This window comes from Spinacia oleracea, chromosome 3 (assembly GCF_020520425.1).
Source record: "Spinacia oleracea cultivar Varoflay chromosome 3, BTI_SOV_V1, whole genome shotgun sequence".
NCBI classification, from domain to species: Eukaryota; Viridiplantae; Streptophyta; class Magnoliopsida; order Caryophyllales; family Amaranthaceae; genus Spinacia; species Spinacia oleracea.
Window position 1 is genome coordinate 50,865,228 of NC_079489.1, and position 10,646 is coordinate 50,875,873.

The following is a 10,646-nucleotide window of genomic DNA, read 5'->3' on the forward strand; positions in this document are numbered from 1 at the left end:
TTGTGAGGGGGTCGAAAAACACGACGGGGCGCCTCTAAAAGAGTATAAGGCCCGCACGACTTTCCCCTCTTGACGTGGCAAACATATTAAGTAAATAAGAACTAACTATGGGCGTTAGCCTCTTTTTACTAGTCTGTAGGAGTCGCCATTCAGTTTAAGAAAACTGACAAAACCCGATTATCGTGATATGCATGGAGTGCAAACATATTTGACTCACACGACCATAGGTTCCCTTGTGATCCTTGGTGTGGAGATCCCTCAACGTACATCCAGCGGAGCAGAGATTGAGAATTCGGGGGACGTTTACTAATACGGGGAGTGCCCAGCATTATCCCACGCGGCGCGGTCCTTACTAGTTCAATTGTGACGACGATGGGACATGCGTTATACTACATTACTACTCTAGTTTGATTTTAATGCACATATATAACTAAACAGTCCTCTAAATAGTGATTTAGGTTAATTCATGGTGCTTAACAATAATCAGATTTGTCCAGAGATTATCTTATTAGGCGTGATTAAATAAACCGATTAAATGAACAGATTTATAGGGTGATGAAAGTAATAAAAATGAAGATTTCAAGGTACAATATAGCGTAGGCTATACTGCGGTTCTCAGGAATACCTACCACTCGCCTTAGCAGAGCATCCTTTTAGCTTTAGAACAACCTTTGTACTGACTTTCAGATCCTTATACTTCCTTCAATTCCGGCAGAGTTTCCTCTTAGATTCTTGGTTTTGGCTTATGAATTTGCTAGAACTTTGGTATTAATTAGGATGGTTTGAATACTTGTACGGACAGAGTTCTTCTTAACAAGAGTTAATACGGCAGAACTATTACGAATACGGGGCGGGTCGTCAACAGAATTTTAGTATACCAGAGAGGGAAGAAAAAATTCAGAATATCAGAGGAGTGAGACTGAATTGATGATTGAAAATGGGGTGCAGAGGGGCTGCATTTATAGTGTAGATAGTCGAAATAAGATAGATATTTGAAGAGTTCGAGTGCCAGAAAAAAGTAGCGCTCGCCATGTGAGCGTTGGAAATTTCCAGCACTTGACACTGTAGCTCTAGAAATTCTAGCGCGTATAAGATAAGATTTGAAGAGTTTGAGTTTTATTCAGAATCAAATAGCATCGCTAGAAAAGTGGCGTTGACATTGAGAGAGCTGGAAATTTCCAGCGCATGCTATGCCAGCGCTGGAAAATTCCAGCGCAGGCAGACCTGCGAATTTCCAGAAAACTTGATCTTTACTAGCTCATAATGTTTTCATACAAACTCGGATTCTTGCGAATAATATCTTGTTGGAAGTATACGGAATCCAGCTTTCCAATGCCACTTGTCTCGCATCAATAGGATTCGTAAATCTCGAGTTATGGCCCAAAGAGTGGAGGTTGGTCCGTTTCGGCGAAGCCTAAGTAAAAGTCTTATAACTTATTCATTTTAAATCGGATTTGGGCTTATGATAAGTCTATCGAAATATTATTCCAAGGCCTCTTCAATAACGTGATGTGCATAATCCAAATAATAATTTATGAGATAGACTTTGACTTCGTAAGGGCGTATCATTTGCTAAACGGGCTAACGAGCGTATTCTAGGCACTCGTAAGCATTTTTTAAGTAACTTGGGTTAATATTTACATGTATTTTGCCCAATAAGCATAAGTTTGAGAAGTTCTGTTGTTCGAGCTATGTTATTCTGGAGCCTGAAGGCAAGCACTAGAACATTGTGGCGCTTATAGGTGTGCTGTAATGTGGACGATCATGTTCTATCTTTCTATCGATGCAACCACATATTAAGACGTATCGGAATGCAAATGCGACTAAATATGTGTCCAATCTATTTCAGGAAGCTTTCTTTTTATGGAAGTTTATTATATTTAACCGATTTTGTTCCGGATGGTGTCTTCAGTCAGTCGAGGGTCGTTCTTCAGCTAACCAGAGTTCATTGCTGACAAGTGGGTTATAGTTTCATCATCGAACACACCGCTTTGGGCCTAGGGAAAAATGTAGGCGTTTATAGTTAGCCCCCACTTTGATTGAGTCTGGGCAAGACGATTACAAAAGTATTGGTAGACGAAATGCGTCTAGGACTTGGTCTGATTAAAACTAAATCGAGGCGAGGGTCTCACGAGCCCCCGAGTGATAACATTTGACTTAAGGGTCATCACTAGGAATGCCAATAGTTCCCTCACGAATTATTGGGAATCTATTGACTTGAACTACTTCTCACAGAGTCATCGAAGACGTTCAAATGGTGAATGGAGATTTTCGAAAACAAATACTTAACTTTGACTTGGGATGGCTTGATATAAAGTAAAACATCAGAAATAAAGACAGGTAACGAGTAACGGGTAAACTTTTTAAACTAGAAATGAGGAATCTGGTGACCACTAACTTGGACTCTAGTTATCTGTAAATGAATATAAGGTATCTGGTAACCTCGATCTGGGACTTCTGGTAATCCTTAAATGAAAATGAGGCATCTGGTACCTCGATCTGGGACTTCTAGTCATCCTTAAGTGAAAATGAGGCGTTTAGTACCTCGATCTGGGACTTCTGGTCATCCTTAAATGAAAATGAGGCGTCTAGTACCTCGATTGGTGACTTCTGGTCATCCTTAAGTGAGGCGTCTGGTAACCTCGATCTGAAACTTATGGTCATCCTTAAATGAAAATGAGGCGTCTAGTACCTCGATCTAGGACTTCTGGTCATCCTTAAGTGAAAATGAGGCGTCTAGTACCTCGATCAGGGACTTCTAGTCTGTAGGGGAATACAATTAAAAACATATTAACGCAACGTAATAATCCCCAAAGCCAGGAACCATGTATAAAGTACAGATCAAGCAGACTTACGTTTGTAGCGTGTTTTCCCTAGATTCAACGTACCACGAACACGAACAAGAACTCCAGATGCCGTACCTCTACTTGGTTCACCGACACGTTCAGATCCGTCTTGAGATCGATGGCTTAGAAGTCACTCAAGATATTTTCGCTTTTAGGGAAGAACAGTTTGAACGGAGGCTCAAAAGAGATTAGGGTTTCTCTTTTGATTTAGCTTAAACTGAATCATGTAATTAGAATGATGGAAAAACATAATAGGAGGGGTGGTGTTATAACCTTAGTAACACCAACCGGCCAAAGCACAAAGGCCAAGGCCGGCCAACATGCACCATAAACCCACGAGCAGCGCGCAGCCACACAGCCGTGGGCCTTGGGCCTCGTTGTAGTGCGCTGTTGTTGTTGCTGTCCCGCCCGCATCCAGCCACAAGCCATGGGCCTTGCTCCGCGCTGGCGAGCTGTTGCGCTCGATGGGACTTGCGCGCTTGGCTCGTCGGGCCGGCAACTTTGCCTTATCGTATTCGCGACCAACACCTTACGACTATTGTTTATCGTATAGTACTTGACGAATCACCGTCGTACGATACGATCATTCGTTTCGCCTAGATTACGATTATACGCGATACGATATACGATTCCGATCCAATGTCATATCGTATATTTATGTTTTTCCGAACAAATTCCCGAAAAGATATTAAATGAATTTCTTATTCATTTAATCCGGTGATTTGTTATATGCCAATGGTGTGACCTTATAGGTTCAGTCAAGAGTAAGTTGTGATCCTAATACAGACTAGAACTCAGTGATCGGAAGCATTGCTCTAGCCAGCTGTTCCGATCACTTGATCTCACTGAATTAATTATTCGTAATTAATCTGAACCTTGGTATTAGACTAATGCACCTTGGGTGAAGGCCATATTTCCTTCAGTCTCCCACTTGTCATTCAGACAAGTGTGCATTCACATTCCTTTGTCGCTTAGTGTTACTTGTTGAACATAAGGTAAGATCCAAGACATCCTTATTAGGTCCAGAAGTGTTTCTCAGATTACTGAGTTCAACTGTTAAACTTTTACAGAAGGTTAAGCCTTAACCATTCTGAGCACGGTCATGCATTTACACAGTATCTAACTCTCCGAGAGGCCTTGTTACACAACAACACCATATCATATCAAAGATAGGAGGACAATCAAGTCTTGCAATATATGAACACTCACTTTGATTCATAGTACGCCCACTAGTGGAAAAACAGTCATTTGCGTCGGTCATTTAAGCTCATTGCGACGCAAATGAAAAAGTCATTTGCGTCGCACTTTTAGGTGACGCAAATAAGAGTCATTTGCGTCGCAGATTAGTTAACCTGCGACACAAATGACCTTTTTTTTAACATGCCGAAAAGTCATTTGCGTCGCAGTTTAGCTAAACTGCGACGCAAATGACTTTTCAGCATGTTAAAAAAAAGGTCATTTGCGTCGCAGATTAGCTAAAGTGCGACGCAAATGACTTTTCAATATGTTAAAAAAAAAGTCATTTGCGTCGCAATTTAGATAAAGTGCGACGCAAATGACTTTAGATTTTGTTAAAAAAAAATAGGTTCCATTTTAATATATATATATATATATATATATATATATATATATATATATATATATATATATATATATATATATAGTTAAATGGTCAACTCACTACTAGATAAGGCTTAAAACATAAGGACAATAACCATTATAAATCTTACAATACGGGAAACAATCATTGTATTTCTAATAATTTATATTAAGTATACAATTCAGACCAAAAGTAAAAATACTGAGATCTCCCTACTGAGCGATTATCTCCCACTCCTGCACCAGCAAGTTCAGCTTGCTTCAGCCTCAGCAGACAAAAGAAAACAAGGCAGACATGTGAGAAGAAAAGTCAAGAGAGAGCATTAACGCATAAAAGGAGCACATATAAGCTGTTCAGACAAAGCAGCCACAAATGCAACACACTACCCATGCATCTCACAACATTTATTTAACAATATGCAGAACAAATAATAATGACAGGTACTTCATATACGCAAAACAAACAACACTGAATATACGCAGAACAAGCAACAAAAATAAAAAAAACACCAACAGTAACCCACTAGAATTATTCAGTTAGAATTATGATAACAAGAACTGAGACATCCATGAGAGTACCTAACACCATGCAAAAAACTAAAAGCAAACTATCTCTAAGCTTCATAGATTTATTGGTGCTCGGTTATACTAGAATTAATCTCATGTGGATTAACAAGACAAATAAAGATCATAGAATTCACTTTTTTAGTACAGCGAGTTTATATGGCAGAATTTGCCCATTTTCAGTACATCTTATACTTTTTTCATAGCTTACGACAATTAGGCATAAAGTTGGTAGCCACTACATTTGAATATAGACCATAAAGCTCAAGAATCAAGCATGACAGTTTACAAATTACAACTCGAACATCCTAATCTTTTCTTCTTCTTTTAACAATACCTTCTTCTTGTCATTTGTATTGTTTCCTAAGACTCTTAGAGATACTATTCAAAGACTATCATTACTAGGATACGTTGACAGAAAGTTAGTAAAATATATGTGATTTGAGCAAAGCTAAAAATCTATATCATGAAACACAATGCTCCACTTCAGCATTTCCCCTGATTCTAGGAACCAGCTCTAATTCGATTTCTAGTTATGACCTAAACGCTAAAGCAGCTATCATAGTGCTAACTGCTGAGGCTAGCATGAGCCTAGAGGCTTGCTCATACAAGCTATGTTCTACAATTGGAAAAAGGGACGATCACGAAAATGAAACTCCAAACAATAGTTTGATACCATTCCCTATTTTCAACTTCTGGTGGATGCTCACAATAGTGAATCTAGCTATGTTATGCTTGCAGAATCACATCATTCACAGAAATGGAATGATTATTGAGTGGCACTGTTGCAAAAGAAAAAAGAATTTCCCATAATATGCATCACAAAAGTATGAGATAAAAGGAAGAGTATGAATTATGGTTAAACAAGGTAGCATTCATATCCAAATAAAAAAACTTTATACGACTAGCCTGATGGAGAAATGGAGAATATAGAAACTGCAAAGGCGCAAGGATGGAGGATTTGGTTTAAACCATAAATTTCTGGCAATTGAAGAACATTGCTTTCAGAGTAGACTGATGATTCACATGCCAACACGATGACCTGTGTTACTTGAAACTAGGGAGGTTGGGATTGGTGAACCTAAGAATTAGCTACAAGTCCACCGTGAGGTGCACTTAGGAGGTTCATTGGTCAATTTGGACTATGGAAAATCTATACACAACTTGCAGATAATTTATCTAGGTAGTTTAGAGTAGTAACAATGACCACAGCTAAAATTTTCCAGCAGAGCGAAAATAAGAATTTGCCTTAATGGCAACTTAGTTTGATGGTCAATTGCTATGAACTAACATGGATTTGGACAGATTTAGGAGATAAAATGAGAAGATATAGGGAATAAGATGAAGTTTGATTGATTAATAAGATTTATCAAGTAATGCCGAGAAGTCCATTTAGAAAACAAGTGAATAACACCAGGTATACGTGCATACATTTTCCACTACAAATGCAGTGAAGGTGTTCGAATAAAATCAGAAGTAAGAAACAGCTTAGTTTGATTAGCCAATTCTGTAATGCAAGATAGATTACCACCTAGGAAAGCATGAATTTTCAGAAAGTAAGAAACCAAAGCAACTAATTCCCTGTGAAAGTGAATTGTCGTATAAATTATTTTAACACAACCAATGATATTTTCATTTTAGAATAAGATCAATAAGATCTACAAAAAAATATTGCATAATTCCAATCCATTAGTTCTAATATTGTAGTAAAACCAAACAATTTGGAACCTGACATAGAAAAACCCCTAAAATTCCAGAAAAAGTAGGTAAAAAGAAACTGAGTAATACCTCCATGTAATCGGTGAGTTTGAGAACTAATTTTCGATCACACTGCCGATATCATCGAATAACGAGTCTACATTGATCGAAGAATCAAAATCAACAACCCAATCTCTGAAGTTCCAACAACATAAACCCTAAAAAATAGATAATAAATTGAATGATGATGGATGAGACTTACAGATCCAAGATCGGCACGAAATGATTTCACGGATTCCTCCACGAATTCATCCCAACAACTAAGATTAAACTTTAATTATACTTCTGCAAAATAAAAATAAAAAATTATAGCGCAGAAACCCTAAGCTAAGATTAGTAAAATTGAAATGGGGAGAAATTGGAGAAAAGAACAATTTAGTTACACCCACGAAATGCTTAATTTGACAAAAATAGTGTGAGAAGGTACAAATCTACTCATTTATGGAGATCCGAAAAGATATATGAACAGAATTAGGAAGAAGAGGAGAGAGATTACTACATACCGTCTTTGATGAAGCTTGCCTCTCAACCTTCGATTGATAAACCAGATTTGAGACATGGAAATGTTGGAATTTTTGCTTCGAGACGTCTCCTTCTTCGCAGCGGTTCGTGCCATGTTATTCGCAGATCGAGCTTGATTTTTCAGATAATTAAAATGGAAAAACAGGGGTAGGATGGTTAGAGACTTAGAGGAGATTGTATGAGAGAGAAAGGGTATAGGAGCAGCCGAGCAGGTAGGTCAACATTCAACAATACTGCTCGTACCAAAAATAAAAAAATTAATAAAAGTAATAATTAAATTTCAGAAACCTTGCGTCGCACAATAAACCACTGACGCACGTGTCTTTCTAATGCTGGAAGAGTTCACTGCGTCGCTGATTAATAAAATTGCGACCCAAATTATAATACCTCCGCGTCGCAGTTTTGTAAATCAGCGACGCAAATGACTTATAATCACTTTTTTTTAAGATAAACAGCCATTTGCGTCATTAGAACTAAAAGTGCGACGCAAATTACAAGTTTTCAGGATAAAATTTAACAATTGCGTCACATCATTATATTTGCGACGCAAATATGGCGATGCAAATTAACACTTTTCCACTAGTGGCCCAATAACTGCTTTTATAGTATCCTTTTACGGTGCGACGTTTAGCTAGCATCAAAGCGAACTAATCTTCAAACGAGAAATCATAATTACTCATTTTTTGAGGAATGGTTCTAATCACCATTAATGAGAATTACTTATGACATGACTTTAATCTCTTAAATTTTTCTCATGGTCAATCGAATACAAGATCCAATAAGTATCTATGCAAAAGATTTTTGACATCCAGTCAATCTAGTTTAAGAAACCGAACTACAAATCTACTTGCAATCTAATCTTCATTAGTCATGGGTCGTCTAACCTTTCAATGACCTGGATTAGGGATCCTTTGTGACTGGGTATTCAAGTTCACTTATGGGCGTTTCTTTGTCAAAGGATCCATCTTGACATCCCATTTGAATGTTTTGAATCACCTGGACTTTTCATTTAATACTAAACCAAAATTAAATGAATATGAAATAAAGAATTTCATAAATATGAAATGGTTAAACCAATTTTTTTAAACACAGATCTACAGATGTTCTAAAACAAAACTTAGAAAATCAAAGCCATTCTCAAACATGCTTGATTCCCATGGTTTCTACATGTGCGTTGTGCTTCACTTGTGGCAACGGTTTAGTCAATGGATCCGCGACATTGTCGTCGGTTCCAATCTTGCAAATCTTGATTTCTTTTCTTTCAACGATTTCTCGAAGTATGTGAAATCTCCGCATTACGTGATTGGACTTCTGGTGGCTCTTAGGCTCCTTTGCCTGGGCAATGGCTCCACTATTGTTGCAATACAAAGCCTTTGGTCCTTTAATGGAGGGGACAACCCCAAGTTCTTCGATGAACTTCTGAATCCAAACAACTTCCTTTGCTGCTTCTGAGGCAGCAATGTACTCGACTTCAGTTGTAGAATCCGCAATAGTGCTTTGCTTAGCACTTTTCCAGCTTACTGCTCCACCATTGAGGCAGAATACAAAACCAGACTCTGATCTAAAATCATCTCTGTCGGTTTGAAAGCTTGCTTCTGTATAGCCTTTAACGATCAACTCATCTGTACCACCATAGACCAGAAACTGATCCTTTGTCCTTTTCAGGTACTTTAGGATATTCTTCGCAGCAGTCCAATGCGCCTCACCTGGGTCTGACTGGTACCTGGTCGTTGCACTGAGTGCGAACGAAACATCCGGCCTTGTACAAATCATAACATACATGATGGATCCAATAGCCGAAGCGTATGGAATTCCACTCATCTTTCTACGCTCATCAGATGTCTTGGGACACTGAGTCTTGCTTTGATATATGCCATGTGACATGGGTAGATGGCCTCTCTTGGATTCCATCATACTGAACCTAGCTAGCACTTTGTCAATGTATGTGCTCTGGCTTAGTCCAATCATCCTCTTAGATCTATCCCTATAGATCTTGTGAAGGAAATAATGCCCTTGGTCCAAGTATGCATTCAATGTTAAGTCTAATCAATGCGGTTCAGTATTAACTAAACAAGTTAATAAATTCAGTGAGATCAAGTGAGCTGAATGTCGGCTAGAGGCCGCTTCAGTCCAAGTAGAATTGATAATATTAATCCACTACTTACTCTTGGCTGAACCCGTATGGTCACACAAATAGTACGTGAACGGATCAAGTATTTAAGTGAATATATTATTCATTAAATACTCTATTTATGAACATTCGGAAACGACGGATCTCGGTTCCAATGGGAGATGAAACCGTCAAAACGCAAAATATAGAATACTCCGAAAATGATGATATTGCCGGAAACGGAAATATGGATCATAACGGAAATATAAATATTATCCAAGTCGTAGATGTTGCCGGAAACGGAAACATGGTTCGTATCGGAAAATATTATCGGAAATAGAAATATTGCAGGAAACGAAAATATTACCGGAAACGAAAATATTGCCGGAAAAGGAAATTATTTCTGGAATTGGAAATATTAACGGAAACGTAAATATTTGTTCGAATCGCAAATGAATTCCGGAATCGGAAAACGAATCGGAAGCGCGACGTGCGAACGCTCGACGAACGAGCTTGAGAGACGCAAGGCCCAACGCAAGCGGCAGGCGCAGCGCCAAGCAAGCCCGCGCGCGGAGCAGCGAGCATGAGCAGCTTGCATGGGCCGAGCAGCAGCGCCCATCGAGATGGGTTGCGTGCTGCTTGCTGCCAACGCCCAGCTCGCATGGGCCGAGCAAAGCAGCAGCGCCCACTCGTGGGCTGCGGGCTGCGGGGCTGCGTGCTACACGACCAAAGCCTTGGCCGATTAGGATTGCTTGCTTGTCAAGTAATCGTGTTTTCCTAATTCTATTGAAATTAGATGTTTTAGTTAAATCAGAGATACTTAGTATTTGATTAAACCTAACATTCTAATGTTATTAATTAATTAGTTAATCGATTCCTAGTAGAATTCTAACTCCTCTATTTTCACGCTATAAATATGTGGTTCATGATCACAATTGATAATGCAATTCAATAGTATTCCAATACATTAAGCTCAAGAGAGAATTTAATATTTGCCTAACATTATTGTGAGTTTCCTGAGTGCACATAGAACTTTAGAGAATATTCTAGTTGGTTTAATCTAAGGCGGATCTGAACGTGCTGCGGACTATCTATGGAGGGGCGACATTTGGAGTCCTATACTTGTTCTTGTTCGGTTCGGGAGCAGCTAGGGAAGGACGCATCACATTGTATGTATCCTAATTATGCTAATTGACTATGTGGAAATTAATTTGGATTCATGGCTTTATGGTGTTTCCGCATGAATT

General features: G+C 38.7%; 1 long non-coding RNA gene across 2 annotated transcripts; it reads right to left on the reverse strand.

The window, feature by feature from the left end:
* Nucleotides 1–4,534: 4,534 nt before the first annotated feature.
* Nucleotides 4,535–7,512, reverse strand: LOC130469000 (uncharacterized). Of its 2 annotated transcripts, none has more exons than XR_008929370.1 (4): nt 7,271–7,512; nt 6,970–7,052; nt 6,798–6,864; nt 4,535–4,704 (listed from the first exon to the last, which is right to left on the reverse strand). It is a non-coding gene; the product is annotated as an uncharacterized lncRNA (long non-coding RNA). The 2 variants fall into 2 exon arrangements; XR_008929369.1 differs by having other exon boundaries at nt 4,535–4,711.
* Nucleotides 7,513–10,646: the final 3,134 nt, after the last annotated feature.